General features: G+C 42.3%; 35 non-coding genes across 35 annotated transcripts; 18 read left to right on the top strand and 17 right to left on the bottom strand.

Moving 5' to 3' along the window:
• The first annotated feature begins 752 nt into the window (after window positions 1-752).
• Window positions 753-824, top strand: trnag-ucc (transfer RNA glycine (anticodon UCC)). The gene has a single exon. It is a non-coding gene; the product is annotated as a tRNA-Gly (tRNA).
• Window positions 825-1,091: 267 nt separating this feature from the next.
• On the bottom strand, window positions 1,092-1,163 carry trnap-agg (transfer RNA proline (anticodon AGG)). Its single transcript has one exon. It is a non-coding gene; the product is annotated as a tRNA-Pro (tRNA).
• A 993-nt stretch (window positions 1,164-2,156) lies between these two features.
• On the top strand, window positions 2,157-2,228 carry trnag-ucc (transfer RNA glycine (anticodon UCC)). The gene has a single exon. It is a non-coding gene; the product is annotated as a tRNA-Gly (tRNA).
• Window positions 2,229-2,495: 267 nt separating this feature from the next.
• On the bottom strand, window positions 2,496-2,567 carry trnap-agg (transfer RNA proline (anticodon AGG)). Its single transcript has one exon. It is a non-coding gene; the product is annotated as a tRNA-Pro (tRNA).
• A 2,430-nt stretch (window positions 2,568-4,997) lies between these two features.
• Window positions 4,998-5,069, top strand: trnag-ucc (transfer RNA glycine (anticodon UCC)). Its single transcript has one exon. It is a non-coding gene; the product is annotated as a tRNA-Gly (tRNA).
• Window positions 5,070-5,337: 268 nt separating this feature from the next.
• On the bottom strand, window positions 5,338-5,409 carry trnap-agg (transfer RNA proline (anticodon AGG)). The gene has a single exon. It is a non-coding gene; the product is annotated as a tRNA-Pro (tRNA).
• A 2,430-nt stretch (window positions 5,410-7,839) lies between these two features.
• On the top strand, window positions 7,840-7,911 carry trnag-ucc (transfer RNA glycine (anticodon UCC)). The gene has a single exon. It is a non-coding gene; the product is annotated as a tRNA-Gly (tRNA).
• A 267-nt stretch (window positions 7,912-8,178) lies between these two features.
• Window positions 8,179-8,250, bottom strand: trnap-agg (transfer RNA proline (anticodon AGG)). Its single transcript has one exon. It is a non-coding gene; the product is annotated as a tRNA-Pro (tRNA).
• Window positions 8,251-9,243: 993 nt separating this feature from the next.
• trnag-ucc (transfer RNA glycine (anticodon UCC)) lies at window positions 9,244-9,315 on the top strand. Its single transcript has one exon. It is a non-coding gene; the product is annotated as a tRNA-Gly (tRNA).
• Window positions 9,316-9,582: 267 nt separating this feature from the next.
• On the bottom strand, window positions 9,583-9,654 carry trnap-agg (transfer RNA proline (anticodon AGG)). The gene has a single exon. It is a non-coding gene; the product is annotated as a tRNA-Pro (tRNA).
• A 993-nt stretch (window positions 9,655-10,647) lies between these two features.
• On the top strand, window positions 10,648-10,719 carry trnag-ucc (transfer RNA glycine (anticodon UCC)). The gene has a single exon. It is a non-coding gene; the product is annotated as a tRNA-Gly (tRNA).
• Window positions 10,720-10,986: 267 nt separating this feature from the next.
• trnap-agg (transfer RNA proline (anticodon AGG)) lies at window positions 10,987-11,058 on the bottom strand. Its single transcript has one exon. It is a non-coding gene; the product is annotated as a tRNA-Pro (tRNA).
• Window positions 11,059-12,051: 993 nt separating this feature from the next.
• On the top strand, window positions 12,052-12,123 carry trnag-ucc (transfer RNA glycine (anticodon UCC)). Its single transcript has one exon. It is a non-coding gene; the product is annotated as a tRNA-Gly (tRNA).
• A 267-nt stretch (window positions 12,124-12,390) lies between these two features.
• trnap-agg (transfer RNA proline (anticodon AGG)) lies at window positions 12,391-12,462 on the bottom strand. The gene has a single exon. It is a non-coding gene; the product is annotated as a tRNA-Pro (tRNA).
• Window positions 12,463-13,455: 993 nt separating this feature from the next.
• Window positions 13,456-13,527, top strand: trnag-ucc (transfer RNA glycine (anticodon UCC)). Its single transcript has one exon. It is a non-coding gene; the product is annotated as a tRNA-Gly (tRNA).
• A 267-nt stretch (window positions 13,528-13,794) lies between these two features.
• On the bottom strand, window positions 13,795-13,866 carry trnap-agg (transfer RNA proline (anticodon AGG)). Its single transcript has one exon. It is a non-coding gene; the product is annotated as a tRNA-Pro (tRNA).
• A 993-nt stretch (window positions 13,867-14,859) lies between these two features.
• On the top strand, window positions 14,860-14,931 carry trnag-ucc (transfer RNA glycine (anticodon UCC)). Its single transcript has one exon. It is a non-coding gene; the product is annotated as a tRNA-Gly (tRNA).
• Window positions 14,932-15,198: 267 nt separating this feature from the next.
• Window positions 15,199-15,270, bottom strand: trnap-agg (transfer RNA proline (anticodon AGG)). The gene has a single exon. It is a non-coding gene; the product is annotated as a tRNA-Pro (tRNA).
• Window positions 15,271-16,263: 993 nt separating this feature from the next.
• trnag-ucc (transfer RNA glycine (anticodon UCC)) lies at window positions 16,264-16,335 on the top strand. The gene has a single exon. It is a non-coding gene; the product is annotated as a tRNA-Gly (tRNA).
• A 267-nt stretch (window positions 16,336-16,602) lies between these two features.
• Window positions 16,603-16,674, bottom strand: trnap-agg (transfer RNA proline (anticodon AGG)). Its single transcript has one exon. It is a non-coding gene; the product is annotated as a tRNA-Pro (tRNA).
• A 993-nt stretch (window positions 16,675-17,667) lies between these two features.
• trnag-ucc (transfer RNA glycine (anticodon UCC)) lies at window positions 17,668-17,739 on the top strand. The gene has a single exon. It is a non-coding gene; the product is annotated as a tRNA-Gly (tRNA).
• Window positions 17,740-18,006: 267 nt separating this feature from the next.
• On the bottom strand, window positions 18,007-18,078 carry trnap-agg (transfer RNA proline (anticodon AGG)). The gene has a single exon. It is a non-coding gene; the product is annotated as a tRNA-Pro (tRNA).
• Window positions 18,079-19,071: 993 nt separating this feature from the next.
• Window positions 19,072-19,143, top strand: trnag-ucc (transfer RNA glycine (anticodon UCC)). Its single transcript has one exon. It is a non-coding gene; the product is annotated as a tRNA-Gly (tRNA).
• A 267-nt stretch (window positions 19,144-19,410) lies between these two features.
• Window positions 19,411-19,482, bottom strand: trnap-agg (transfer RNA proline (anticodon AGG)). Its single transcript has one exon. It is a non-coding gene; the product is annotated as a tRNA-Pro (tRNA).
• Window positions 19,483-20,475: 993 nt separating this feature from the next.
• trnag-ucc (transfer RNA glycine (anticodon UCC)) lies at window positions 20,476-20,547 on the top strand. The gene has a single exon. It is a non-coding gene; the product is annotated as a tRNA-Gly (tRNA).
• Window positions 20,548-20,814: 267 nt separating this feature from the next.
• On the bottom strand, window positions 20,815-20,886 carry trnap-agg (transfer RNA proline (anticodon AGG)). Its single transcript has one exon. It is a non-coding gene; the product is annotated as a tRNA-Pro (tRNA).
• A 993-nt stretch (window positions 20,887-21,879) lies between these two features.
• Window positions 21,880-21,951, top strand: trnag-ucc (transfer RNA glycine (anticodon UCC)). The gene has a single exon. It is a non-coding gene; the product is annotated as a tRNA-Gly (tRNA).
• A 267-nt stretch (window positions 21,952-22,218) lies between these two features.
• Window positions 22,219-22,290, bottom strand: trnap-agg (transfer RNA proline (anticodon AGG)). Its single transcript has one exon. It is a non-coding gene; the product is annotated as a tRNA-Pro (tRNA).
• Window positions 22,291-23,283: 993 nt separating this feature from the next.
• Window positions 23,284-23,355, top strand: trnag-ucc (transfer RNA glycine (anticodon UCC)). The gene has a single exon. It is a non-coding gene; the product is annotated as a tRNA-Gly (tRNA).
• A 267-nt stretch (window positions 23,356-23,622) lies between these two features.
• Window positions 23,623-23,694, bottom strand: trnap-agg (transfer RNA proline (anticodon AGG)). The gene has a single exon. It is a non-coding gene; the product is annotated as a tRNA-Pro (tRNA).
• A 993-nt stretch (window positions 23,695-24,687) lies between these two features.
• Window positions 24,688-24,759, top strand: trnag-ucc (transfer RNA glycine (anticodon UCC)). Its single transcript has one exon. It is a non-coding gene; the product is annotated as a tRNA-Gly (tRNA).
• A 267-nt stretch (window positions 24,760-25,026) lies between these two features.
• On the bottom strand, window positions 25,027-25,098 carry trnap-agg (transfer RNA proline (anticodon AGG)). The gene has a single exon. It is a non-coding gene; the product is annotated as a tRNA-Pro (tRNA).
• Window positions 25,099-26,091: 993 nt separating this feature from the next.
• trnag-ucc (transfer RNA glycine (anticodon UCC)) lies at window positions 26,092-26,163 on the top strand. The gene has a single exon. It is a non-coding gene; the product is annotated as a tRNA-Gly (tRNA).
• Window positions 26,164-26,430: 267 nt separating this feature from the next.
• Window positions 26,431-26,502, bottom strand: trnap-agg (transfer RNA proline (anticodon AGG)). The gene has a single exon. It is a non-coding gene; the product is annotated as a tRNA-Pro (tRNA).
• A 993-nt stretch (window positions 26,503-27,495) lies between these two features.
• trnag-ucc (transfer RNA glycine (anticodon UCC)) lies at window positions 27,496-27,567 on the top strand. The gene has a single exon. It is a non-coding gene; the product is annotated as a tRNA-Gly (tRNA).
• The last annotated feature ends 113 nt before the right edge of the window (window positions 27,568-27,680 follow it).

Below are 27,680 nucleotides of genomic sequence, written 5' to 3'. Positions count from 1 at the left end.
ATGAATATTGAGCAAAATGAGATCAATTAATATTTTAAAAGAGAAACTGAAAAAATAAAACTTCAAAAAGAATGGAGCTCATTTATTTTGAGTTGACTGATGCATCAGTACGTGAATCAAAGTAAACGAATGTAAAAAATACCCATTCAAATCGATCAGTTTTCAACTAGAGAGATTGAGATGTGTCGTATCTGTCTCAAGCCTCCATAACTGTTTATGTTACACCTCCACATCTGCAATGAAAGGTGGTGGAGCTAGAGCGGTGTTAGTCAAACCATGAGACATACCTATAATCGGTCTTCTCACAAAAACATCTGCAGCTTCTGAACCGTTTGACCTACAAATTCGTATGACCACTCCCCGGAAAGGGGAGGCCCTCACGAACACGGTGGTGTTCCCAATTTGTCTCTACGTCCCCCACAAGTGTCAGGGGACCCGTCTGAAGTCGGAACCCTTTATGTGCCAACTTCTGTTTGTAGAATCCAAAATCTTTGGGCAACAAACTAATGTGACCCCACTTGTCACAATGTTCTCAGTTTTGCCCTACGTTCCCCACAAGTGTCACGGCACTAATCTGAAGGTAACAGGTACTGATTAAAATGATAGATTTTTTAACCAGGGACCTCTCGCACCCTAAGCCATAATCGTACACTAACACCAACGATCCGTTTGGTCAAATAATTTTCACTTTCCACAAAAATGACGGTCAGGATATGAATCGATGTCTCCATGTTGCTAGCGAGCTTCACATAGCATTGGTGGTATAGTGGTGAGCATAGCTGCCTTCCAAGCAGTTGACCCGGGTTCGATTCCCGGCCAATGCAGAGCATGACATATTCACTAGTTTTAGGGGCTGGGTGTAATTTCAAGTCTATTACATTGGAATCAATCTTCGTGGAAGTACGATTTGCTCTTACTTTTTGCAGGTTTTCTAAATGAAGTGCGACATTGAGCCAACTAGTGAATATCACAATAGATTAGCTGTCCATCGCCTAAACCATTCAGCCACCTCGTCCTGCGCCCAAGAGGTGGCTGTTTGCGACCAGTGGCCTGAGATCAGCCTGTCTGAGCTTGTTAAAAGATCTGCAAAAGGGCTCATCCGGGATTTGAACCCGGGACCTCTCGCACCCTAAGCGAGAATCATACCCCTAGACCAACGAGCCTTACACAATAACAAAATAGTTTTGCTTTCTGCGGCAATGACAATGAGGATATCCATTGTTCTTGTCCATGGTGCTTGGAAAGATTGAACCTCATGTGAGTGTTTGTGCTATACTTGTGAGCATAGCAGTCTTCCAAACTGTTGAACAGGCTTCAGTTCAAATCTTTTGTATTTCATCTGCTGTGTTTTTCACATTCTGTCTTCTTAAGCCGCGACAGCAAACTGATGATGAGTGTTGACAAATGAATATTGAGCAAAATGAGATCAATTAATATTTTAAAAGAGAAACTGAAAAAATAAAACTTCAAAAAGAATGGAGCTCATTTATTTTGAGTTGACTGATGCATCAGTACGTGAATCAAAGTAAACGAATGTAAAAAATACCCATTCAAATCGATCAGTTTTCAACTAGAGAGATTGAGATGTGTCGTATCTGTCTCAAGCCTCCATAACTGTTTATGTTACACCTCCACATCTGCAATGAAAGGTGGTGGAGCTAGAGCGGTGTTAGTCAAACCATGAGACATACCTATAATCGGTCTTCTCACAAAAACATCTGCAGCTTCTGAACCGTTTGACCTACAAATTCGTATGACCACTCCCCGGAAAGGGGAGGCCCTCACGAACACGGTGGTGTTCCCAATTTGTCTCTACGTCCCCCACAAGTGTCAGGGGACCCGTCTGAAGTCGGAACCCTTTATGTGCCAACTTCTGTTTGTAGAATCCAAAATCTTTGGGCAACAAACTAATGTGACCCCACTTGTCACAATGTTCTCAGTTTTGCCCTACGTTCCCCACAAGTGTCACGGGACTAATCTGAAGGTAACAGGTACTGATTAAAATGATAGATTTTTTAACCAGGGACCTCTCGCACCCTAAGCCATAATCGTACACTAACACCAACGATCCGTTTGGTCAAATAATTTTCACTTTCCACAAAAATGACGGTCAGGATATGAATCGATGTCTCCATGTTGCTAGCGAGCTTCACATAGCATTGGTGGTATAGTGGTGAGCATAGCTGCCTTCCAAGCAGTTGACCCGGGTTCGATTCCCGGCCAATGCAGAGCATGACATATTCACTAGTTTTAGGGGCTGGGTGAAATTTCAAGTCTATTACATTGGAATCAATCTTCGTGGAAGTACGATTTGCTCTTACTTTTTGCAGGTTTTCTAAATGAAGTGCGACATTGAGCCAACTAGTGAATATCACAATAGATTAGCTGTCCATCGCCTAAACCATTCAGCCACCTCGTCCTGCGCCCAAGAGGTGGCTGTTTGCGACCAGTGGCCTGAGATCTGCCTCTCTGAGCTTGTTAAAAGATCTGCAAAAGGGCTCATCCGGGATTTGAAACCGGGACCTCTCGCACCCTAAGCGAGAATCATACCCCTAGACCAACGAGCCTTACACAATAACAAAATAGTTTTGCTTTCTGCGGCAATGACAATGAGGATATCCATTGTTCTTGTCCATGGTGCTTGGAAAGATTGAACCTCATGTGAGTGTTTGTGCTATACTTGTGAGCATAGCAGTCTTCCAAACTGTTGAACAGGCTTCAGTTCAAATCTTTTGTATTTCATCTGCTGTGTTTTTCACATTCTGTCTTCTTAACTCTTGGGGCTAGGTGGGACGCTAGCGTGCCACCCGTGGTGCACTCCATCAACAGCAGGTGCATTTCAAGAGCGGCAAATTTGAATCCAAATAAATGTCAAAATTCAAATTTTTCAAAAATACAACTATGTTACACCATTTGAAAGATAAACATCTCCTTAATCTAACCACGTTTTACGATTTCAAAAAGGTTTTACGGCGAAAGCATAAATTTAGAGTATGTTAGGACAGTACATTTACAAGAGTTGTGTGTAATGTTTTGTCAAGTCAAAGACAGGGTCACCAAAACCATAAAACCAGCTAAAATGATACACTAACCTTTTACAATCTCCATCAGATGACACTCCTAGGACATTATGTTAGACAATGCATGCATTTTTAGTTCTATCAAGTTGATATTTATATCCAAAAACAGCGTTTTACTATGGCATTGATGTTGAGGAAATCGTTTCCCTCCAATAACCGGCAGTCAAGTCAGCGTCACAAATTAAATAATTAAAATTAGAAAACATTGGTAAAATATTATATTGTCATTTAAAGAATTATAGATTTACATCTTTTGAACGCAATCAACTTGCCAGATTTAAAAATAACCTTACTGGGAAATCACACTTTGCAATAATCTGAGCACTGCGCCCAGAAAAATACGCGTTGCGATACAGACTAGACGTCATGTTGGGGAGATCTAAAATCGAAAATACTATGTAAATAATCCATTACCTTTGATTCTCTTCATCAGATGTCACTTCCAGGTATCACAGGTCCATAACGAATGTAGTTTTGTTCAAAAAAGCTAATCATTTATGTCCAAAAATCTCCGTCTCGTTAGCACATGATGTAAGCCAGCCGGACTTCTCGTCATGAACGAGGGGAAAAAATATATTTCCGTTCGTTCAAACATGTCAAACGTTGTATAGCATAAATCATTAGGGCCTTTTTTAACCAGAACATGAATAATATTCAAGGTGGACGAATGCATACTCTTTTATAACGTATTGGAACGAGGGTACCCAACATCAACTCGCGCGCAAGGTGTCTAATGGGCCATCATCGTTCCATGGCTCTTGTTCGGTCAGATCTCCCTCCAGAAGACTCAAAACACTTTGTAAAGGCTGGTGACATCTAGTGGAAGCAATAGGAAGTGCCAAAATATTCCTAAACCCCTGTGTTTTTCAATGGGATAGGTTTAAAGTCAATACAACACATCAGGTATCCACTTCCTGTCAGAAAATGTCTCAGGGTTTTGCCTGCCAAATGAGTTCTGTTATACTCACAGACACCATTCAAACAGTTTTGGAAACTTTAGAGTGTTTTCTATCCATATATAATAAGTATATGCATATTGTAGTTACTGGGTAGGATTAGTAACCAGATTAAATCGGGTACATTTTTTTTATCCAGACGTGCAAATGCTGCCCCCTAGACCCAACAGGTTAAGCCGCGACAGCAAACTGATGATGAGTGTTGACAAATGAATATTGAGCAAAATGAGATCAATTAATATTTTAAAAGAGAAACTGAAAAAATAAAACTTCAAAAAGAATGGAGCTCATTTATTTTGAGTTGACTGATGCATCAGTACGTGAATCAAAGTAAACGAATGTAAAAAATACCCATTCAAATCGATCAGTTTTCAACTAGAGAGATTGAGATGTGTCGTATCTGTCTCAAGCCTCCATAACTGTTTATGTTACACCTCCACATCTGCAATGAAAGGTGGTGGAGCTAGAGCGGTGTTAGTCAAACCATGAGACATACCTATAATCGGTCTTCTCACAAAAACATCTGCAGCTTCTGAACCGTTTGACCTACAAATTCGTATGACCACTCCCCGGAAAGGGGAGGCCCTCACGAACACGGTGGTGTTCCCAATTTGTCTCTACGTCCCCCACAAGTGTCAGGGGACCCGTCTGAAGTCGGAACCCTTTATGTGCCAACTTCTGTTTGTAGAATCCAAAATCTTTGGGCAACAAACTAATGTGACCCCACTTGTCACAATGTTCTCAGTTTTGCCCTACGTTCCCCACAAGTGTCACGGGACTAATCTGAAGGTAACAGGTACTGATTAAAATGATAGATTTTTTAACCAGGGACCTCTCGCACCCTAAGCCATAATCGTACACTAACACCAACGATCCGTTTGGTCAAATAATTTTCACTTTCCACAAAAATGACGGTCAGGATATGAATCGATGTCTCCATGTTGCTAGCGAGCTTCACATAGCATTGGTGGTATAGTGGTGAGCATAGCTGCCTTCCAAGCAGTTGACCCGGGTTAGATTCCCGGCCAATGCAGAGCATGACATATTCACTAGTTTTTAGGGGCTAGGTGTAATTTCAAGTCTATTACATTGGAATCAATCTTCGTGGAAGTACGATTTGCTCTTACTTTTTGCAGGTTTTCTAAATGAAGTGCGACATTGAGCCAACTAGTGAATATGACAATAGATTAGCTGTCCATCGCCTAAACCATTCAGCCACCTCGTCCTGCGCCCAAGAGGTGGCTGTTTGCGACCAGTGGCCTGAGATCTGCCTCTCTGAGCTTGTTAAAAGATCTGCAAAAGGGCTCATCCGGGATTTGAACCCGGGACCTCTCGCACCCTATGCGAGAATCATACCCCTAGACCAACGAGCCTTACACAATAACAAAATAGTTTTGCTTTCTGCGGCAATGACAATGAGGATATCCATTGTTCTTGTCCATGGTGCTTGGAAAGATTGAACCTCATGTGAGTGTTTGTGCTATACTTGTGAGCATAGCAGTCTTCCAAACTGTTGAACAGGCTTCAGTTCAAATCTTTTGTATTTCATCTGCTGTGTTTTTCACATTCTGTCTTCTTAACTCTTGGGGCTAGGTGGGACGCTAGCGTGCCACCCGTGGTGCACTCCATCAACAGCAGGTGCATTTCAAGAGCGGCAAATTTGAATCCAAATAAATGTCAAAATTCAAATTTTTCAAAAATACAACTATGTTACACCATTTGAAAGATAAACATCTCCTTAATCTAACCACGTTTTACGATTTCAAAAAGGTTTTACGGCGAAAGCATAAATTTAGAGTATGTTAGGACAGTACATTTACAAGAGTTGTGTGTAATGTTTTGTCAAGTCAAAGACAGGGTCACCAAAACCATAAAACCAGCTAAAATGATACACTAACCTTTTACAATCTCCATCAGATGACACTCCTAGGACATTATGTTAGACAATGCATGCATTTTTAGTTCTATCAAGTTGATATTTATATCCAAAAACAGCGTTTTACTATGGCATTGATGTTGAGGAAATCGTTTCCCTCCAATAACCGGCAGTCAAGTCAGCGTCACAAATTAAATAATTAAAATTAGAAAACATTGGTAAAATATTATATTGTCATTTAAAGAATTATAGATTTACATCTTTTGAACGCAATCAACTTGCCAGATTTAAAAATAACCTTACTGGGAAATCACACTTTGCAATAATCTGAGCACTGCGCCCAGAAAAATACGCGTTGCGATACAGACTAGACGTCATGTTGGGGAGATCTAAAATCGAAAATACTATGTAAATAATCCATTACCTTTGATTCTCTTCATCAGATGTCACTTCCAGGTATCACAGGTCCATAACGAATGTAGTTTTGTTCAAAAAAGCTAATCATTTATGTCCAAAAATCTCCGTCTCGTTAGCACATGATGTAAGCCAGCCGGACTTCTCGTCATGAACGAGGGGAAAAAATATATTTCCGTTCGTTCAAACATGTCAAACGTTGTATAGCATAAATCATTAGGGCCTTTTTTAACCAGAACATGAATAATATTCAAGGTGGACGAATGCATACTCTTTTATAACGTATTGGAACGAGGGTACCCAACATCAACTCGCGCGCAAGGTGTCTAATGGGCCATCATCGTTCCATGGCTCTTGTTCGGTCAGATCTCCCTCCAGAAGACTCAAAACACTTTGTAAAGGCTGGTGACATCTAGTGGAAGCAATAGGAAGTGCCAAAATATTCCTAAACCCCTGTGTTTTTCAATGGGATAGGTTTAAAGTCAATACAACACATCAGGTATCCACTTCCTGTCAGAAAATGTCTCAGGGTTTTGCCTGCCAAATGAGTTCTGTTATACTCACAGACACCATTCAAACAGTTTTGGAAACTTTAGAGTGTTTTCTATCCATATATAATAAGTATATGCATATTGTAGTTACTGGGTAGGATTAGTAACCAGATTAAATCGGGTACATTTTTTTTATCCAGACGTGCAAATGCTGCCCCCTAGACCCAACAGGTTAAGCCGCGACAGCAAACTGATGATGAGTGTTGACAAATGAATATTGAGCAAAATGAGATCAATTAATATTTTAAAAGAGAAACTGAAAAAATAAAACTTCAAAAAGAATGGAGCTCATTTATTTTGAGTTGACTGATGCATCAGTACGTGAATCAAAGTAAACGAATGTAAAAAATACCCATTCAAATCGATCAGTTTTCAACTAGAGAGATTGAGATGTGTCGTATCTGTCTCAAGCCTCCATAACTGTTTATGTTACACCTCCACATCTGCAATGAAAGGTGGTGGAGCTAGAGCGGTGTTAGTCAAACCATGAGACATACCTATAATCGGTCTTCTCACAAAAACATCTGCAGCTTCTGAACCGTTTGACCTACAAATTCGTATGACCACTCCCCGGAAAGGGGAGGCCCTCACGAACACGGTGGTGTTCCCAATTTGTCTCTACGTCCCCCACAAGTGTCAGGGGACCCGTCTGAAGTCGGAACCCTTTATGTGCCAACTTCTGTTTGTAGAATCCAAAATCTTTGGGCAACAAACTAATGTGACCCCACTTGTCACAATGTTCTCAGTTTTGCCCTACGTTCCCCACAAGTGTCACGGGACTAATCTGAAGGTAACAGGTACTGATTAAAATGATAGATTTTTTAACCAGGGACCTCTCGCACCCTAAGCCATAATCGTACACTAACACCAACGATCCGTTTGGTCAAATAATTTTCACTTTCCACAAAAATGACGGTCAGGATATGAATCGATGTCTCCATGTTGCTAGCGAGCTTCACATAGCATTGGTGGTATAGTGGTGAGCATAGCTGCCTTCCAAGCAGTTGACCCGGGTTCGATTCCCGGCCAATGCAGAGCATGACATATTCACTTGTTTTAGGGGCTGGGTGTAATTTCAAGTCTATTACATTGGAATCAATCTTCGTGGAAGTACGATTTGCTCTTACTTTTTGCAGGTTTTCTAAATGAAGTGCGACATTGAGCCAACTAGTGAATATGACAATAGATTAGCTGTCCATCGCCTAAACCATTCAGCCACCTCGTCCTGCGCCCAAGAGGTGGCTGTTTGCGACCAGTGGCCTGAGATCTGCCTCTCTGAGCTTGTTAAAAGATCTGCAAAAGGGCTCATCCGGGATTTGAACCCGGGACCTCTCGCACCCTATGCGAGAATCATACCCCTAGACCAACGAGCCTTACACAATAACAAAATAGTTTTGCTTTCTGCGGCAATGACAATGAGGATATCCATTGTTCTTGTCCATGGTGCTTGGAAAGATTGAACCTCATGTGAGTGTTTGTGCTATACTTGTGAGCATAGCAGTCTTCCAAACTGTTGAACAGGCTTCAGTTCAAATCTTTTGTATTTCATCTGCTGTGTTTTTCACATTCTGTCTTCTTAAGCCGCGACAGCAAACTGATGATGAGTGTTGACAAATGAATATTGAGCAAAATGAGATCAATTAATATTTTAAAAGAGAAACTGAAAAAATAAAACTTCAAAAAGAATGGAGCTCATTTATTTTGAGTTGACTGATGCATCAGTACGTGAATCAAAGTAAACGAATGTAAAAAATACCCATTCAAATCGATCAGTTTTCAACTAGAGAGATTGAGATGTGTCGTATCTGTCTCAAGCCTCCATAACTGTTTATGTTACACCTCCACATCTGCAATGAAAGGTGGTGGAGCTAGAGCGGTGTTAGTCAAACCATGAGACATACCTATAATCGGTCTTCTCACAAAAACATCTGCAGCTTCTGAACCGTTTGACCTACAAATTTGTATGACCACTCCCCGGAAAGGGGAGGCCCTCACGAACACTTTGGTGTTCCCAATTTGTCTCTACGTCCCCCACAAGTGTCAGGGGACCCGTCTGAAGTCGGAACCCTTTATGTGCCAACTTCTGTTTGTAGAATCCAAAATCTTTGGGCAACAAACTAATGTGACCCCACTTGTCACAATGTTCTCAGTTTTGCCCTACGTTCCCCACAAGTGTCACGGGACTAATCTGAAGGTAACAGGTACTGATTAAAATGATAGATTTTTTAACCAGGGACCTCTCGCACCCTAAGCCATAATCGTACACTAACACCAACGATCCGTTTGGTCAAATAATTTTCACTTTCCACAAAAATGACGGTCAGGATATGAATCGATGTCTCCATGTTGCTAGCGAGCTTCACATAGCATTGGTGGTATAGTGGTGAGCATAGCTGCCTTCCAAGCAGTTGACCCGGGTTCGATTCCCGGCCAATGCAGAGCATGACATATTCACTTGTTTTAGGGGCTGGGTGTAATTTCAAGTCTATTACATTGGAATCAATCTTCGTGGAAGTACGATTTGCTCTTACTTTTTGCAGGTTTTCTAAATGAAGTGCGACATTGAGCCAACTAGTGAATATGACAATAGATTAGCTGTCCATCGCCTAAACCATTCAGCCACCTCGTCCTGCGCCCAAGAGGTGGCTGTTTGCGACCAGTGGCCTGAGATCTGCCTCTCTGAGCTTGTTAAAAGATCTGCAAAAGGGCTCATCCGGGATTTGAACCCGGGACCTCTCGCACCCTATGCGAGAATCATACCCCTAGACCAACGAGCCTTACACAATAACAAAATAGTTTTGCTTTCTGCGGCAATGACAATGAGGATATCCATTGTTCTTGTCCATGGTGCTTGGAAAGATTGAACCTCATGTGAGTGTTTGTGCTATACTTGTGAGCATAGCAGTCTTCCAAACTGTTGAACAGGCTTCAGTTCAAATCTTTTGTATTTCATCTGCTGTGTTTTTCACATTCTGTCTTCTTAAGCCGCGACAGCAAACTGATGATGAGTGTTGACAAATGAATATTGAGCAAAATGAGATCAATTAATATTTTAAAAGAGAAACTGAAAAAATAAAACTTCAAAAAGAATGGAGCTCATTTATTTTGAGTTGACTGATGCATCAGTACGTGAATCAAAGTAAACGAATGTAAAAAATACCCATTCAAATCGATCAGTTTTCAACTAGAGAGATTGAGATGTGTCGTATCTGTCTCAAGCCTCCATAACTGTTTATGTTACACCTCCACATCTGCAATGAAAGGTGGTGGAGCTAGAGCGGTGTTAGTCAAACCATGAGACATACCTATAATCGGTCTTCTCACAAAAACATCTGCAGCTTCTGAACCGTTTGACCTACAAATTTGTATGACCACTCCCCGGAAAGGGGAGGCCCTCACGAACACTTTGGTGTTCCCAATTTGTCTCTACGTCCCCCACAAGTGTCAGGGGACCCGTCTGAAGTCGGAACCCTTTATGTGCCAACTTCTGTTTGTAGAATCCAAAATCTTTGGGCAACAAACTAATGTGACCCCACTTGTCACAATGTTCTCAGTTTTGCCCTACGTTCCCCACAAGTGTCACGGGACTAATCTGAAGGTAACAGGTACTGATTAAAATGATAGATTTTTTAACCAGGGACCTCTCGCACCCTAAGCCATAATCGTACACTAACACCAACGATCCGTTTGGTCAAATAATTTTCAGTTTCCACAAAAATGACGGTCAGGATATGAATCGATGTCTCCATGTTGCTAGCGAGCTTCACATAGCATTGGTGGTATAGTGGTGAGCATAGCTGCCTTCCAAGCAGTTGACCCGGGTTCGATTCCCGGCCAATGCAGAGCATGACATATTCACTTGTTTTAGGGGCTGGGTGTAATTTCAAGTCTATTACATTGGAATCAATCTTCGTGGAAGTACGATTTGCTCTTACTTTTTGCAGGTTTTCTAAATGAAGTGCGACATTGAGCCAACTAGTGAATATGACAATAGATTAGCTGTCCATCACCTAAACCATTCAGCCACCTCGTCCTGCGCCCAAGAGGTGGCTGTTTGCGACCAGTGGCCTGAGATCTGCCTCTCTGAGCTTGTTAAAAGATCTGCAAAAGGGCTCATCCGGGATTTGAACCCGGGACCTCTCGCACCCTATGCGAGAATCATACCCCTAGACCAACGAGCCTTACACAATAACAAAATAGTTTTGCTTTCTGCGGCAATGACAATGAGGATATCCATTGTTCTTGTCCATGGTGCTTGGAAAGATTGAACCTCATGTGAGTGTTTGTGCTATACTTGTGAGCATAGCAGTCTTCCAAACTGTTGAACAGGCTTCAGTTCAAATCTTTTGTATTTCATCTGCTGTGTTTTTCACATTCTGTCTTCTTAAGCCGCGACAGCAAACTGATGATGAGTGTTGACAAATGAATATTGAGCAAAATGAGATCAATTAATATTTTAAAAGAGAAACTGAAAAAATAAAACTTCAAAAAGAATGGAGCTCATTTATTTTGAGTTGACTGATGCATCAGTACGTGAATCAAAGTAAACGAATGTAAAAAATACCCATTCAAATCGATCAGTTTTCAACTAGAGAGATTGAGATGTGTCGTATCTGTCTCAAGCCTCCATAACTGTTTATGTTACACCTCCACATCTGCAATGAAAGGTGGTGGAGCTAGAGCGGTGTTAGTCAAACCATGAGACATACCTATAATCGGTCTTCTCACAAAAACATCTGCAGCTTCTGAACCGTTTGACCTACAAATTTGTATGACCACTCCCCGGAAAGGGGAGGCCCTCACGAACACTTTGGTGTTCCCAATTTGTCTCTACGTCCCCCACAAGTGTCAGGGGACCCGTCTGAAGTCGGAACCCTTTATGTGCCAACTTCTGTTTGTAGAATCCAAAATCTTTGGGCAACAAACTAATGTGACCCCACTTGTCACAATGTTCTCAGTTTTGCCCTACGTTCCCCACAAGTGTCACGGGACTAATCTGAAGGTAACAGGTACTGATTAAAATGATAGATTTTTTAACCAGGGACCTCTCGCACCCTAAGCCATAATCGTACACTAACACCAACGATCCGTTTGGTCAAATAATTTTCACTTTCCACAAAAATGACGGTCAGGATATGAATCGATGTCTCCATGTTGCTAGCGAGCTTCACATAGCATTGGTGGTATAGTGGTGAGCATAGCTGCCTTCCAAGCAGTTGACCCGGGTTCGATTCCCGGCCAATGCAGAGCATGACATATTCACTTGTTTTAGGGGCTGGGTGTAATTTCAAGTCTATTACATTGGAATCAATCTTCGTGGAAGTACGATTTGCTCTTACTTTTTGCAGGTTTTCTAAATGAAGTGCGACATTGAGCCAACTAGTGAATATGACAATAGATTAGCTGTCCATCGCCTAAACCATTCAGCCACCTCGTCCTGCGCCCAAGAGGTGGCTGTTTGCGACCAGTGGCCTGAGATCTGCCTCTCTGAGCTTGTTAAAAGATCTGCAAAAGGGCTCATCCGGGATTTGAACCCGGGACCTCTCGCACCCTATGCGAGAATCATACCCCTAGACCAACGAGCCTTACACAATAACAAAATAGTTTTGCTTTCTGCGGCAATGACAATGAGGATATCCATTGTTCTTGTCCATGGTGCTTGGAAAGATTGAACCTCATGTGAGTGTTTGTGCTATACTTGTGAGCATAGCAGTCTTCCAAACTGTTGAACAGGCTTCAGTTCAAATCTTTTGTATTTCATCTGCTGTGTTTTTCACATTCTGTCTTCTTAAGCCGCGACAGCAAACTGATGATGAGTGTTGACAAATGAATATTGAGCAAAATGAGATCAATTAATATTTTAAAAGAGAAACTGAAAAAATAAAACTTCAAAAAGAATGGAGCTCATTTATTTTGAGTTGACTGATGCATCAGTACGTGAATCAAAGTAAACGAATGTAAAAAATACCCATTCAAATCGATCAGTTTTCAACTAGAGAGATTGAGATGTGTCGTATCTGTCTCAAGCCTCCATAACTGTTTATGTTACACCTCCACATCTGCAATGAAAGGTGGTGGAGCTAGAGCGGTGTTAGTCAAACCATGAGACATACCTATAATCGGTCTTCTCACAAAAACATCTGCAGCTTCTGAACCGTTTGACCTACAAATTTGTATGACCACTCCCCGGAAAGGGGAGGCCCTCACGAACACTTTGGTGTTCCCAATTTGTCTCTACGTCCCCCACAAGTGTCAGGGGACCCGTCTGAAGTCGGAACCCTTTATGTGCCAACTTCTGTTTGTAGAATCCAAAATCTTTGGGCAACAAACTAATGTGACCCCACTTGTCACAATGTTCTCAGTTTTGCCCTACGTTCCCCACAAGTGTCACGGGACTAATCTGAAGGTAACAGGTACTGATTAAAATGATAGATTTTTTAACCAGGGACCTCTCGCACCCTAAGCCATAATCGTACACTAACACCAACGATCCGTTTGGTCAAATAATTTTCACTTTCCACAAAAATGACGGTCAGGATATGAATCGATGTCTCCATGTTGCTAGCGAGCTTCACATAGCATTGGTGGTATAGTGGTGAGCATAGCTGCCTTCCAAGCAGTTGACCCGGGTTCGATTCCCGGCCAATGCAGAGCATGACATATTCACTTGTTTTAGGGGCTGGGTGTAATTTCAAGTCTATTACATTGGAATCAATCTTCGTGGAAGTACGATTTGCTCTTACTTTTTGCAGGTTTTCTAAATGAAGTGCGACATTGAGCCAACTAGTGAATATGACAATAGATTAGCTGTCCATCGCCTAAACCATTCAGCCACCTCGTCCTGCGCCCAAGAGGTGGCTGTTTGCGACCAGTGGCCTGAGATCTGCCTCTCTGAGCTTGTTAAAAGATCTGCAAAAGGGCTCATCCGGGATTTGAACCCGGGACCTCTCGCACCCTATGCGAGAATCATACCCCTAGACCAACGAGCCTTACACAATAACAAAATAGTTTTGCTTTCTGCGGCAATGACAATGAGGATATCCATTGTTCTTGTCCATGGTGCTTGGAAAGATTGAACCTCATGTGAGTGTTTGTGCTATACTTGTGAGCATAGCAGTCTTCCAAACTGTTGAACAGGCTTCAGTTCAAATCTTTTGTATTTCATCTGCTGTGTTTTTCACATTCTGTCTTCTTAAGCCGCGACAGCAAACTGATGATGAGTGTTGACAAATGAATATTGAGCAAAATGAGATCAATTAATATTTTAAAAGAGAAACTGAAAAAATAAAACTTCAAAAAGAATGGAGCTCATTTATTTTGAGTTGACTGATGCATCAGTACGTGAATCAAAGTAAACGAATGTAAAAAATACCCATTCAAATCGATCAGTTTTCAACTAGAGAGATTGAGATGTGTCGTATCTGTCTCAAGCCTCCATAATTGTTTATGTTACACCTCCACATCTGCAATGAAAGGTGGTGGAGCTAGAGCGGTGTTAGTGAAACCATGAGACATACCTATAATCGGTCTTCTCACAAAAACATCTGCAGCTTCTGAACCGTTTGACCTACAAATTCGTATGACCACTCCCCGGAAAGGGGAGGCCCTCACGAACACGGTGGTGTTCCCAATTTGTCTCTACGTCCCCCACAAGTGTCAGGGGACCCGTCTGAAGTCGGAACCCTTTATGTGCCAACTTCTGTTTGTAGAATCCAAAATCTTTGGGCAACAAACTAATGTGACCCCACTTGTCACAATGTTCTCAGTTTTGCCCTACGTTCCCCACAAGTGTCACGGGACTAATCTGAAGGTAACAGGTACTGATTAAAATGATAGATTTTTTAACCAGGGACCTCTCGCACCCTAAGCCATAATCGTACACTAACACCAACGATCCGTTTGGTCAAATAATTTTCACTTTCCACAAAAATGACGGTCAGGATATGAATCGATGTCTCCATGTTGCTAGCGAGCTTCACATAGCATTGGTGGTATAGTGGTGAGCATAGCTGCCTTCCAAGCAGTTGACCCGGGTTCGATTCCCGGCCAATGCAGAGCATGACATATTCACTTGTTTTAGGGGCTGGGTGTAATTTCAAGTCTATTACATTGGAATCAATCTTCGTGGAAGTACGATTTGCTCTTACTTTTTGCAGGTTTTCTAAATGAAGTGCGACATTGAGCCAACTAGTGAATATGACAATAGATTAGCTGTCCATCGCCTAAACCATTCAGCCACCTCGTCCTGCGCCCAAGAGGTGGCTGTTTGCGACCAGTGGCCTGAGATCTGCCTCTCTGAGCTTGTTAAAAGATCTGCAAAAGGGCTCATCCGGGATTTGAACCCGGGACCTCTCGCACCCTATGCGAGAATCATACCCCTAGACCAACGAGCCTTACACAATAACAAAATAGTTTTGCTTTCTGCGGCAATGACAATGAGGATATCCATTGTTCTTGTCCATGGTGCTTGGAAAGATTGAACCTCATGTGAGTGTTTGTGCTATACTTGTGAGCATAGCAGTCTTCCAAACTGTTGAACAGGCTTCAGTTCAAATCTTTTGTATTTCATCTGCTGTGTTTTTCACATTCTGTCTTCTTAAGCCGCGACAGCAAACTGATGATGAGTGTTGACAAATGAATATTGAGCAAAATGAGATCAATTAATATTTTAAAAGAGAAACTGAAAAAATAAAACTTCAAAAAGAATGGAGCTCATTTATTTTGAGTTGACTGATGCATCAGTACGTGAATCAAAGTAAACGAATGTAAAAAATACCCATTCAAATCGATCAGTTTTCAACTAGAGAGATTGAGATGTGTCGTATCTGTCTCAAGCCTCCATAACTGTTTATGTTACACCTCCACATCTGCAATGAAAGGTGGTGGAGCTAGAGCGGTGTTAGTGAAACCATGAGACATACCTATAATCGGTCTTCTCACAAAAACATCTGCAGCTTCTGAACCGTTTGACCTACAAATTCGTATGACCACTCCCCGGAAAGGGGAGGCCCTCACGAACACGGTGGTGTTCCCAATTTGTCTCTACGTCCCCCACAAGTGTCAGGGGACCCGTCTGAAGTCGGAACCCTTTATGTGCCAACTTCTGTTTGTAGAATCCAAAATCTTTGGGCAACAAACTAATGTGACCCCACTTGTCACAATGTTCTCAGTTTTGCCCTACGTTCCCCACAAGTGTCACGGGACTAATCTGAAGGTAACAGGTACTGATTAAAATGATAGATTTTTTAACCAGGGACCTCTCGCACCCTAAGCCATAATCGTACACTAACACCAACGATCCGTTTGGTCAAATAATTTTCACTTTCCACAAAAATGACGGTCAGGATATGAATCGATGTCTCCATGTTGCTAGCGAGCTTCACATAGCATTGGTGGTATAGTGGTGAGCATAGCTGCCTTCCAAGCAGTTGACCCGGGTTCGATTCCCGGCCAATGCAGAGCATGACATATTCACTTGTTTTAGGGGCTGGGTGTAATTTCAAGTCTATTACATTGGAATCAATCTTCGTGGAAGTACGATTTGCTCTTACTTTTTGCAGGTTTTCTAAATGAAGTGCGACATTGAGCCAACTAGTGAATATGACAATAGATTAGCTGTCCATCGCCTAAACCATTCAGCCACCTCGTCCTGCGCCCAAGAGGTGGCTGTTTGCGACCAGTGGCCTGAGATCTGCCTCTCTGAGCTTGTTAAAAGATCTGCAAAAGGGCTCATCCGGGATTTGAACCCGGGACCTCTCGCACCCTATGCGAGAATCATACCCCTAGACCAACGAGCCTTACACAATAACAAAATAGTTTTGCTTTCTGCGGCAATGACAATGAGGATATCCATTGTTCTTGTCCATGGTGCTTGGAAAGATTGAACCTCATGTGAGTGTTTGTGCTATACTTGTGAGCATAGCAGTCTTCCAAACTGTTGAACAGGCTTCAGTTCAAATCTTTTGTATTTCATCTGCTGTGTTTTTCACATTCTGTCTTCTTAAGCCGCGACAGCAAACTGATGATGAGTGTTGACAAATGAATATTGAGCAAAATGAGATCAATTAATATTTTAAAAGAGAAACTGAAAAAATAAAACTTCAAAAAGAATGGAGCTCATTTATTTTGAGTTGACTGATGCATCAGTACGTGAATCAAAGTAAACGAATGTAAAAAATACCCATTCAAATCGATCAGTTTTCAACTAGAGAGATTGAGATGTGTCGTATCTGTCTCAAGCCTCCATAACTGTTTATGTTACACCTCCACATCTGCAATGAAAGGTGGTGGAGCTAGAGCGGTGTTAGTCAAACCATGAGACATACCTATAATCGGTCTTCTCACAAAAACATCTGCAGCTTCTGAACCGTTTGACCTACAAATTCGTATGACCACTCCCCGGAAAGGGGAGGCCCTCACGAACACGGTGGTGTTCCCAATTTGTCTCTACGTCCCCCACAAGTGTCAGGGGACCCGTCTGAAGTCGGAACCCTTTATGTGCCAACTTCTGTTTGTAGAATCCAAAATCTTTGGGCAACAAACTAATGTGACCCCACTTGTCACAATGTTCTCAGTTTTGCCCTACGTTCCCCACAAGTGTCACGGGACTAATCTGAAGGTAACAGGTACTGATTAAAATGATAGATTTTTTAACCAGGGACCTCTCGCACCCTAAGCCATAATCGTACACTAACACCAACGATCCGTTTGGTCAAATAATTTTCACTTTCCACAAAAATGACGGTCAGGATATGAATCGATGTCTCCATGTTGCTAGCGAGCTTCACATAGCATTGGTGGTATAGTGGTGAGCATAGCTGCCTTCCAAGCAGTTGACCCGGGTTCGATTCCCGGCCAATGCAGAGCATGACATATTCACTTGTTTTAGGGGCTGGGTGTAATTTCAAGTCTATTACATTGGAATCAATCTTCGTGGAAGTACGATTTGCTCTTACTTTTTGCAGGTTTTCTAAATGAAGTGCGACATTGAGCCAACTAGTGAATATGACAATAGATTAGCTGTCCATCGCCTAAACCATTCAGCCACCTCGTCCTGCGCCCAAGAGGTGGCTGTTTGCGACCAGTGGCCTGAGATCTGCCTCTCTGAGCTTGTTAAAAGATCTGCAAAAGGGCTCATCCGGGATTTGAACCCGGGACCTCTCGCACCCTATGCGAGAATCATACCCCTAGACCAACGAGCCTTACACAATAACAAAATAGTTTTGCTTTCTGCGGCAATGACAATGAGGATATCCATTGTTCTTGTCCATGGTGCTTGGAAAGATTGAACCTCATGTGAGTGTTTGTGCTATACTTGTGAGCATAGCAGTCTTCCAAACTGTTGAACAGGCTTCAGTTCAAATCTTTTGTATTTCATCTGCTGTGTTTTTCACATTCTGTCTTCTTAAGCCGCGACAGCAAACTGATGATGAGTGTTGACAAATGAATATTGAGCAAAATGAGATCAATTAATATTTTAAAAGAGAAACTGAAAAAATAAAACTTCAAAAAGAATGGAGCTCATTTATTTTGAGTTGACTGATGCATCAGTACGTGAATCAAAGTAAACGAATGTAAAAAATACCCATTCAAATCGATCAGTTTTCAACTAGAGAGATTGAGATGTGTCGTATCTGTCTCAAGCCTCCATAACTGTTTATGTTACACCTCCACATCTGCAATGAAAGGTGGTGGAGCTAGAGCGGTGTTAGTCAAACCATGAGACATACCTATAATCGGTCTTCTCACAAAAACATCTGCAGCTTCTGAACCGTTTGACCTACAAATTTGTATGACCACTCCCCGGAAAGGGGAGGCCCTCACGAACACTTTGGTGTTCCCAATTTGTCTCTACGTCCCCCACAAGTGTCAGGGGACCCGTCTGAAGTCGGAACCCTTTATGTGCCAACTTCTGTTTGTAGAATCCAAAATCTTTGGGCAACAAACTAATGTGACCCCACTTGTCACAATGTTCTCAGTTTTGCCCTACGTTCCCCACAAGTGTCACGGGACTAATCTGAAGGTAACAGGTACTGATTAAAATGATAGATTTTTTAACCAGGGACCTCTCGCACCCTAAGCCATAATCGTACACTAACACCAACGATCCGTTTGGTCAAATAATTTTCACTTTCCACAAAAATGACGGTCAGGATATGAATCGATGTCTCCATGTTGCTAGCGAGCTTCACATAGCATTGGTGGTATAGTGGTGAGCATAGCTGCCTTCCAAGCAGTTGACCCGGGTTCGATTCCCGGCCAATGCAGAGCATGACATATTCACTTGTTTTAGGGGCTGGGTGTAATTTCAAGTCTATTACATTGGAATCAATCTTCGTGGAAGTACGATTTGCTCTTACTTTTTGCAGGTTTTCTAAATGAAGTGCGACATTGAGCCAACTAGTGAATATGACAATAGATTAGCTGTCCATCGCCTAAACCATTCAGCCACCTCGTCCTGCGCCCAAGAGGTGGCTGTTTGCGACCAGTGGCCTGAGATCTGCCTCTCTGAGCTTGTTAAAAGATCTGCAAAAGGGCTCATCCGGGATTTGAACCCGGGACCTCTCGCACCCTATGCGAGAATCATACCCCTAGACCAACGAGCCTTACACAATAACAAAATAGTTTTGCTTTCTGCGGCAATGACAATGAGGATATCCATTGTTCTTGTCCATGGTGCTTGGAAAGATTGAACCTCATGTGAGTGTTTGTGCTATACTTGTGAGCATAGCAGTCTTCCAAACTGTTGAACAGGCTTCAGTTCAAATCTTTTGTATTTCATCTGCTGTGTTTTTCACATTCTGTCTTCTTAAGCCGCGACAGCAAACTGATGATGAGTGTTGACAAATGAATATTGAGCAAAATGAGATCAATTAATATTTTAAAAGAGAAACTGAAAAAATAAAACTTCAAAAAGAATGGAGCTCATTTATTTTGAGTTGACTGATGCATCAGTACGTGAATCAAAGTAAACGAATGTAAAAAATACCCATTCAAATCGATCAGTTTTCAACTAGAGAGATTGAGATGTGTCGTATCTGTCTCAAGCCTCCATAACTGTTTATGTTACACCTCCACATCTGCAATGAAAGGTGGTGGAGCTAGAGCGGTGTTAGTCAAACCATGAGACATACCTATAATCGGTCTTCTCACAAAAACATCTGCAGCTTCTGAACCGTTTGACCTACAAATTCGTATGACCACTCCCCGGAAAGGGGAGGCCCTCACGAACACGGTGGTGTTCCCAATTTGTCTCTACGTCCCCCACAAGTGTCAGGGGACCCGTCTGAAGTCGGAACCCTTTATGTGCCAACTTCTGTTTGTAGAATCCAAAATCTTTGGGCAACAAACTAATGTGACCCCACTTGTCACAATGTTCTCAGTTTTGCCCTACGTTCCCCACAAGTGTCACGGGACTAATCTGAAGGTAACAGGTACTGATTAAAATGATAGATTTTTTAACCAGGGACCTCTCGCACCCTAAGCCATAATCGTACACTAACACCAACGATCCGTTTGGTCAAATAATTTTCACTTTCCACAAAAATGACGGTCAGGATATGAATCGATGTCTCCATGTTGCTAGCGAGCTTCACATAGCATTGGTGGTATAGTGGTGAGCATAGCTGCCTTCCAAGCAGTTGACCCGGGTTCGATTCCCGGCCAATGCAGAGCATGACATATTCACTTGTTTTAGGGGCTGGGTGTAATTTCAAGTCTATTACATTGGAATCAATCTTCGTGGAAGTACGATTTGCTCTTACTTTTTGCAGGTTTTCTAAATGAAGTGCGACATTGAGCCAACTAGTGAATATGACAATAGATTAGCTGTCCATCGCCTAAACCATTCAGCCACCTCGTCCTGCGCCCAAGAGGTGGCTGTTTGCGACCAGTGGCCTGAGATCTGCCTCTCTGAGCTTGTTAAAAGATCTGCAAAAGGGCTCATCCGGGATTTGAACCCGGGACCTCTCGCACCCTATGCGAGAATCATACCCCTAGACCAACGAGCCTTACACAATAACAAAATAGTTTTGCTTTCTGCGGCAATGACAATGAGGATATCCATTGTTCTTGTCCATGGTGCTTGGAAAGATTGAACCTCATGTGAGTGTTTGTGCTATACTTGTGAGCATAGCAGTCTTCCAAACTGTTGAACAGGCTTCAGTTCAAATCTTTTGTATTTCATCTGCTGTGTTTTTCACATTCTGTCTTCTTAAGCCGCGACAGCAAACTGATGATGAGTGTTGACAAATGAATATTGAGCAAAATGAGATCAATTAATATTTTAAAAGAGAAACTGAAAAAATAAAACTTCAAAAAGAATGGAGCTCATTTATTTTGAGTTGACTGATGCATCAGTACGTGAATCAAAGTAAACGAATGTAAAAAATACCCATTCAAATCGATCAGTTTTCAACTAGAGAGATTGAGATGTGTCGTATCTGTCTCAAGCCTCCATAACTGTTTATGTTACACCTCCACATCTGCAATGAAAGGTGGTGGAGCTAGAGCGGTGTTAGTCAAACCATGAGACATACCTATAATCGGTCTTCTCACAAAAACATCTGCAGCTTCTGAACCGTTTGACCTACAAATTCGTATGACCACTCCCCGGAAAGGGGAGGCCCTCACGAACACGGTGGTGTTCCCAATTTGTCTCTACGTCCCCCACAAGTGTCAGGGGACCCGTCTGAAGTCGGAACCCTTTATGTGCCAACTTCTGTTTGTAGAATCCAAAATCTTTGGGCAACAAACTAATGTGACCCCACTTGTCACAATGTTCTCAGTTTTGCCCTACGTTCCCCACAAGTGTCACGGGACTAATCTGAAGGTAACAGGTACTGATTAAAATGATAGATTTTTTAACCAGGGACCTCTCGCACCCTAAGCCATAATCGTACACTAACACCAACGATCCGTTTGGTCAAATAATTTTCACTTTCCACAAAAATGACGGTCAGGATATGAATCGATGTCTCCATGTTGCTAGCGAGCTTCACATAGCATTGGTGGTATAGTGGTGAGCATAGCTGCCTTCCAAGCAGTTGACCCGGGTTCGATTCCCGGCCAATGCAGAGCATGACATATTCACTTGTTTTAGGGGCTGGGTGTAATTTCAAGTCTATTACATTGGAATCAATCTTCGTGGAAGTACGATTTGCTCTTACTTTTTGCAGGTTTTCTAAATGAAGTGCGACATTGAGCCAACTAGTGAATATGACAATAGATTAGCTGTCCATCGCCTAAACCATTCAGCCACCTCGTCCTGCGCCCAAGAGGTGGCTGTTTGCGACCAGTGGCCTGAGATCTGCCTCTCTGAGCTTGTTAAAAGATCTGCAAAAGGGCTCATCCGGGATTTGAACCCGGGACCTCTCGCACCCTATGCGAGAATCATACCCCTAGACCAACGAGCCTTACACAATAACAAAATAGTTTTGCTTTCTGCGGCAATGACAATGAGGATATCCATTGTTCTTGTCCATGGTGCTTGGAAAGATTGAACCTCATGTGAGTGTTTGTGCTATACTTGTGAGCATAGCAGTCTTCCAAACTGTTGAACAGGCTTCAGTTCAAATCTTTTGTATTTCATCTGCTGTGTTTTTCACATTCTGTCTTCTTAAGCCGCGACAGCAAACTGATGATGAGTGTTGACAAATGAATATTGAGCAAAATGAGATCAATTAATATTTTAAAAGAGAAACTGAAAAAATAAAACTTCAAAAAGAATGGAGCTCATTTATTTTGAGTTGACTGATGCATCAGTACGTGAATCAAAGTAAACGAATGTAAAAAATACCCATTCAAATCGATCAGTTTTCAACTAGAGAGATTGAGATGTGTCGTATCTGTCTCAAGCCTCCATAACTGTTTATGTTACACCTCCACATCTGCAATGAAAGGTGGTGGAGCTAGAGCGGTGTTAGTCAAACCATGAGACATACCTATAATCGGTCTTCTCACAAAAACATCTGCAGCTTCTGAACCGTTTGACCTACAAATTCGTATGACCACTCCCCGGAAAGGGGAGGCCCTCACGAACACGGTGGTGTTCCCAATTTGTCTCTACGTCCCCCACAAGTGTCAGGGGACCCGTCTGAAGTCGGAACCCTTTATGTGCCAACTTCTGTTTGTAGAATCCAAAATCTTTGGGCAACAAACTAATGTGACCCCACTTGTCACAATGTTCTCAGTTTTGCCCTACGTTCCCCACAAGTGTCACGGGACTAATCTGAAGGTAACAGGTACTGATTAAAATGATAGATTTTTTAACCAGGGACCTCTCGCACCCTAAGCCATAATCGTACACTAACACCAACGATCCGTTTGGTCAAATAATTTTCACTTTCCACAAAAATGACGGTCAGGATATGAATCGATGTCTCCATGTTGCTAGCGAGCTTCACATAGCATTGGTGGTATAGTGGTGAGCATAGCTGCCTTCCAAGCAGTTGACCCGGGTTCGATTCCCGGCCAATGCAGAGCATGACATATTCACTTGTTTTAGGGGCTGGGTGTAATTTCAAGTCTATTACATTGGAATCAATCTTCGTGGAAGTACGATTTGCTCTTACTTTTTGCAGGTTTTCTAAATGAAGTGCGACATTGAGCCAACTAGTGAATATGACAATAGATTAGCTGTCCATCGCCTAAACCATTCAGCCACCTCGTCCTGCGCCCAAGAGGTGGCTGTTTGCGACCAGTGGCCTGAGATCTGCCTCTCTGAGCTTGTTAAAAGATCTGCAAAAGGGCTCATCCGGGATTTGAACCCGGGACCTCTCGCACCCTATGCGAGAATCATACCCCTAGACCAACGAGCCTTACACAATAACAAAATAGTTTTGCTTTCTGCGGCAATGACAATGAGGATATCCATTGTTCTTGTCCATGGTGCTTGGAAAGATTGAACCTCATGTGAGTGTTTGTGCTATACTTGTGAGCATAGCAGTCTTCCAAACTGTTGAACAGGCTTCAGTTCAAATCTTTTGTATTTCATCTGCTGTGTTTTTCACATTCTGTCTTCTTAAGCCGCGACAGCAAACTGATGATGAGTGTTGACAAATGAATATTGAGCAAAATGAGATCAATTAATATTTTAAAAGAGAAACTGAAAAAATAAAACTTCAAAAAGAATGGAGCTCATTTATTTTGAGTTGACTGATGCATCAGTACGTGAATCAAAGTAAACGAATGTAAAAAATACCCATTCAAATCGATCAGTTTTCAACTAGAGAGATTGAGATGTGTCGTATCTGTCTCAAGCCTCCATAACTGTTTATGTTACACCTCCACATCTGCAATGAAAGGTGGTGGAGCTAGAGCGGTGTTAGTCAAACCATGAGACATACCTATAATCGGTCTTCTCACAAAAACATCTGCAGCTTCTGAACCGTTTGACCTACAAATTCGTATGACCACTCCCCGGAAAGGGGAGGCCCTCACGAACACGGTGGTGTTCCCAATTTGTCTCTACGTCCCCCACAAGTGTCAGGGGACCCGTCTGAAGTCGGAACCCTTTATGTGCCAACTTCTGTTTGTAGAATCCAAAATCTTTGGGCAACAAACTAATGTGACCCCACTTGTCACAATGTTCTCAGTTTTGCCCTACGTTCCCCACAAGTGTCACGGGACTAATCTGAAGGTAACAGGTACTGATTAAAATGATAGATTTTTTAACCAGGGACCTCTCGCACCCTAAGCCATAATCGTACACTAACACCAACGATCCGTTTGGTCAAATAATTTTCACTTTCCACAAAAATGACGGTCAGGATATGAATCGATGTCTCCATGTTGCTAGCGAGCTTCACATAGCATTGGTGGTATAGTGGTGAGCATAGCTGCCTTCCAAGCAGTTGACCCGGGTTCGATTCCCGGCCAATGCAGAGCATGACATATTCACTTGTTTTAGGGGCTGGGTGTAATTTCAAGTCTATTACATTGGAATCAATCTTCGTGGAAGTACGATTTGCTCTTACTTTTTGCAGGTTTTCTAAATGAAGTGCGACATTGAGCCAACTAGTGAATATGACAATAGATTAGCTGTCCATCGCCTAAACCATTCAGCCACCTCGTCCTGCGCCCAAGAGGTGGCTGTTTGCGACCAGTGGCCTGAGATCAGCCTGTCTGAGCTTGTTAAAAGATCTGCAAAAGGGCTCATCCGGGATTTGAACCCGGGACCTCTCGCACCCTAAGCGAGAATCATACCCCTAGACCAACGAGCCTTACACAATAACAAAATAGTTTTGCTTTCTGCGGCAATGACAATGAGGATATCCATTGTTCTTGTCCATGGTGCTTGGAAAGATTGAACCTCATGTGAGTGTTTGTGCTATACTTGTGAGCATAGCAGTCTTCCAAACTGTTGAACAGGCTTCAGTTCAAATCTTTTGTATTTCATCTGCTGTGTTTTTCACATTCTGTCTTCTTAAGCCGCGACAGCAAACTGATGATGAGTGTTGACAAATGAATATTGAGCAAAATGAGATCAATTAATATTTTAAAAGAGAAACTGAAAAAATAAAACTTCAAAAAGAATGGAGCTCATTTATTTTGAGTTGACTGATGCATCAGTACGTGAATCAAAGTAAACGAATGTAAAAAATACCCATTCAAATCGATCAGTTTTCAACTAGAGAGATTGAGATGTGTCGTATCTGTCTCAAGCCTCCATAACTGTTTATGTTACACCTCCACATCTGCAATGAAAGGTGGTGGAGCTAGAGCGGTGTTAGTCAAACCATGAGACATACCTATAATCGGTCTTCTCACAAAAACATCTGCAGCTTCTGAACCGTTTGACCTACAAATTCGTATGACCACTCCCCGGAAAGGGGAGGCCCTCACGAACACGGTGGTGTTCCCAATTTGTCTCTACGTCCCCCACAAGTGTCAGGGGACCCGTCTGAAGTCGGAACCCTTTATGTGCCAACTTCTGTTTGTAGAATCCAAAATCTTTGGGCAACAAACTAATGTGACCCCACTTGTCACAATGTTCTCAGTTTTGCCCTACGTTCCCCACAAGTGTCACGGGACTAATCTGAAGGTAACAGGTACTGATTAAAATGATAGATTTTTTAACCAGGGACCTCTCGCACCCTAAGCCATAATCGTACACTAACACCAACGATCCGTTTGGTCAAATAATTTTCACTTTCCACAAAAATGACGGTCAGGATATGAATCGATGTCTCCATGTTGCTAGCGAGCTTCACATAGCATTGGTGGTATAGTGGTGAGCATAGCTGCCTTCCAAGCAGTTGACCCGGGTTCGATTCCCGGCCAATGCAGAGCATGACATATTCAAATGTTTTAGGGGCTGGGTGTAATTTCAAGTCTATTACATTGGAATCAATCTTCGTGGAAGTACGATTTGCTCTTACTTTTTGCAGGTTTTCTAAATGAAGTGCGACATTGAGCCAACTAGTGAATATGACAATAGATTAGCTGTCCATCGCCTAAACCATTCAGCCACCTCGTCCTGCGCCCAAGAGGTGGCTGTTTGCGACCAGTGGCCTGAGATCTGCCTCTCTGAGCTTGTTAAAAGATCTGCAAAAGGGCTCATCCGGGATTTGAACCCGGGACCTCTCGCACCCTATGCGAGAATCATACCCCTAGACCAACGAGCCTTACACAATAACAAAATAGTTTTGCTTTCTGCGGCAATGACAATGAGGATATCCATTGTTCTTGTCCATGGTGCTTGGAAAGATTGAACCTCATGTGAGTGTTTGTGCTATACTTGTGAGCATAGCAGTCTTCCAAACTGTTGAACAGGCTTCAGTTCAAATCTTTTGTATTTCATCTGCTGTGTTTTTCACATTCTGTCTTCTTAAGCCGCGACAGCAAACTGATGATGAGTGTTGACAAATGAATATTGAGCAAAATGAGATCAATTAATATTTTAAAAGAGAAACTGAAAAAATAAAACTTCAAAAAGAATGGAGCTCATTTATTTTGAGTTGACTGATGCATCAGTACGTGAATCAAAGTAAACGAATGTAAAAAATACCCATTCAAATCGATCAGTTTTCAACTAGAGAGATTGAGATGTGTCGTATCTGTCTCAAGCCTCCATAACTGTTTATGTTACACCTCCACATCTGCAATGAAAGGTGGTGGAGCTAGAGCGGTGTTAGTCAAACCATGAGACATACCTATAATCGGTCTTCTCACAAAAACATCTGCAGCTTCTGAACCGTTTGACCTACAAATTTGTATGACCACTCCCCGGAAAGGGGAGGCCCTCACGAACACTTTGGTGTTCCCAATTTGTCTCTACGTCCCCCACAAGTGTCAGGGGACCCGTCTGAAGTCGGAACCCTTTATGTGCCAACTTCTGTTTGTAGAATCCAAAATCTTTGGGCAACAAACTAATGTGACCCCACTTGTCACAATGTTCTCAGTTTTGCCCTACGTTCCCCACAAGTGTCACGGGACTAATCTGAAGGTAACAGGTACTGATTAAAATGATAGATTTTTTAACCAGGGACCTCTCGCACCCTAAGCCATAATCGTACACTAACACCAACGATCCGTTTGGTCAAATAATTTTCACTTTCCACAAAAATGACGGTCAGGATATGAATCGATGTCTCCATGTTGCTAGCGAGCTTCACATAGCATTGGTGGTATAGTGGTGAGCATAGCTGCCTTCCAAGCAGTTGACCCGGGTTCGATTCCCGGCCAATGCAGAGCATGACATATTCACTTGTTTTAGGGGCTGGGTGTAATTTCAAGTCTATTACATTGGAATCAATCTTCGTGGAAGTACGATTTGCTCTTACTTTTTGCAGGTTTTCTAAAT

This window comes from Salmo salar, unplaced genomic scaffold (assembly GCF_965601325.2).
Source record: "Salmo salar unplaced genomic scaffold, fSalSal1 ptg000135l, whole genome shotgun sequence".
Classification (NCBI taxonomy): Eukaryota; Metazoa; Chordata; class Actinopteri; order Salmoniformes; family Salmonidae; genus Salmo; species Salmo salar.
This window is presented reverse-complemented; position numbering and strand designations above follow the sequence as displayed.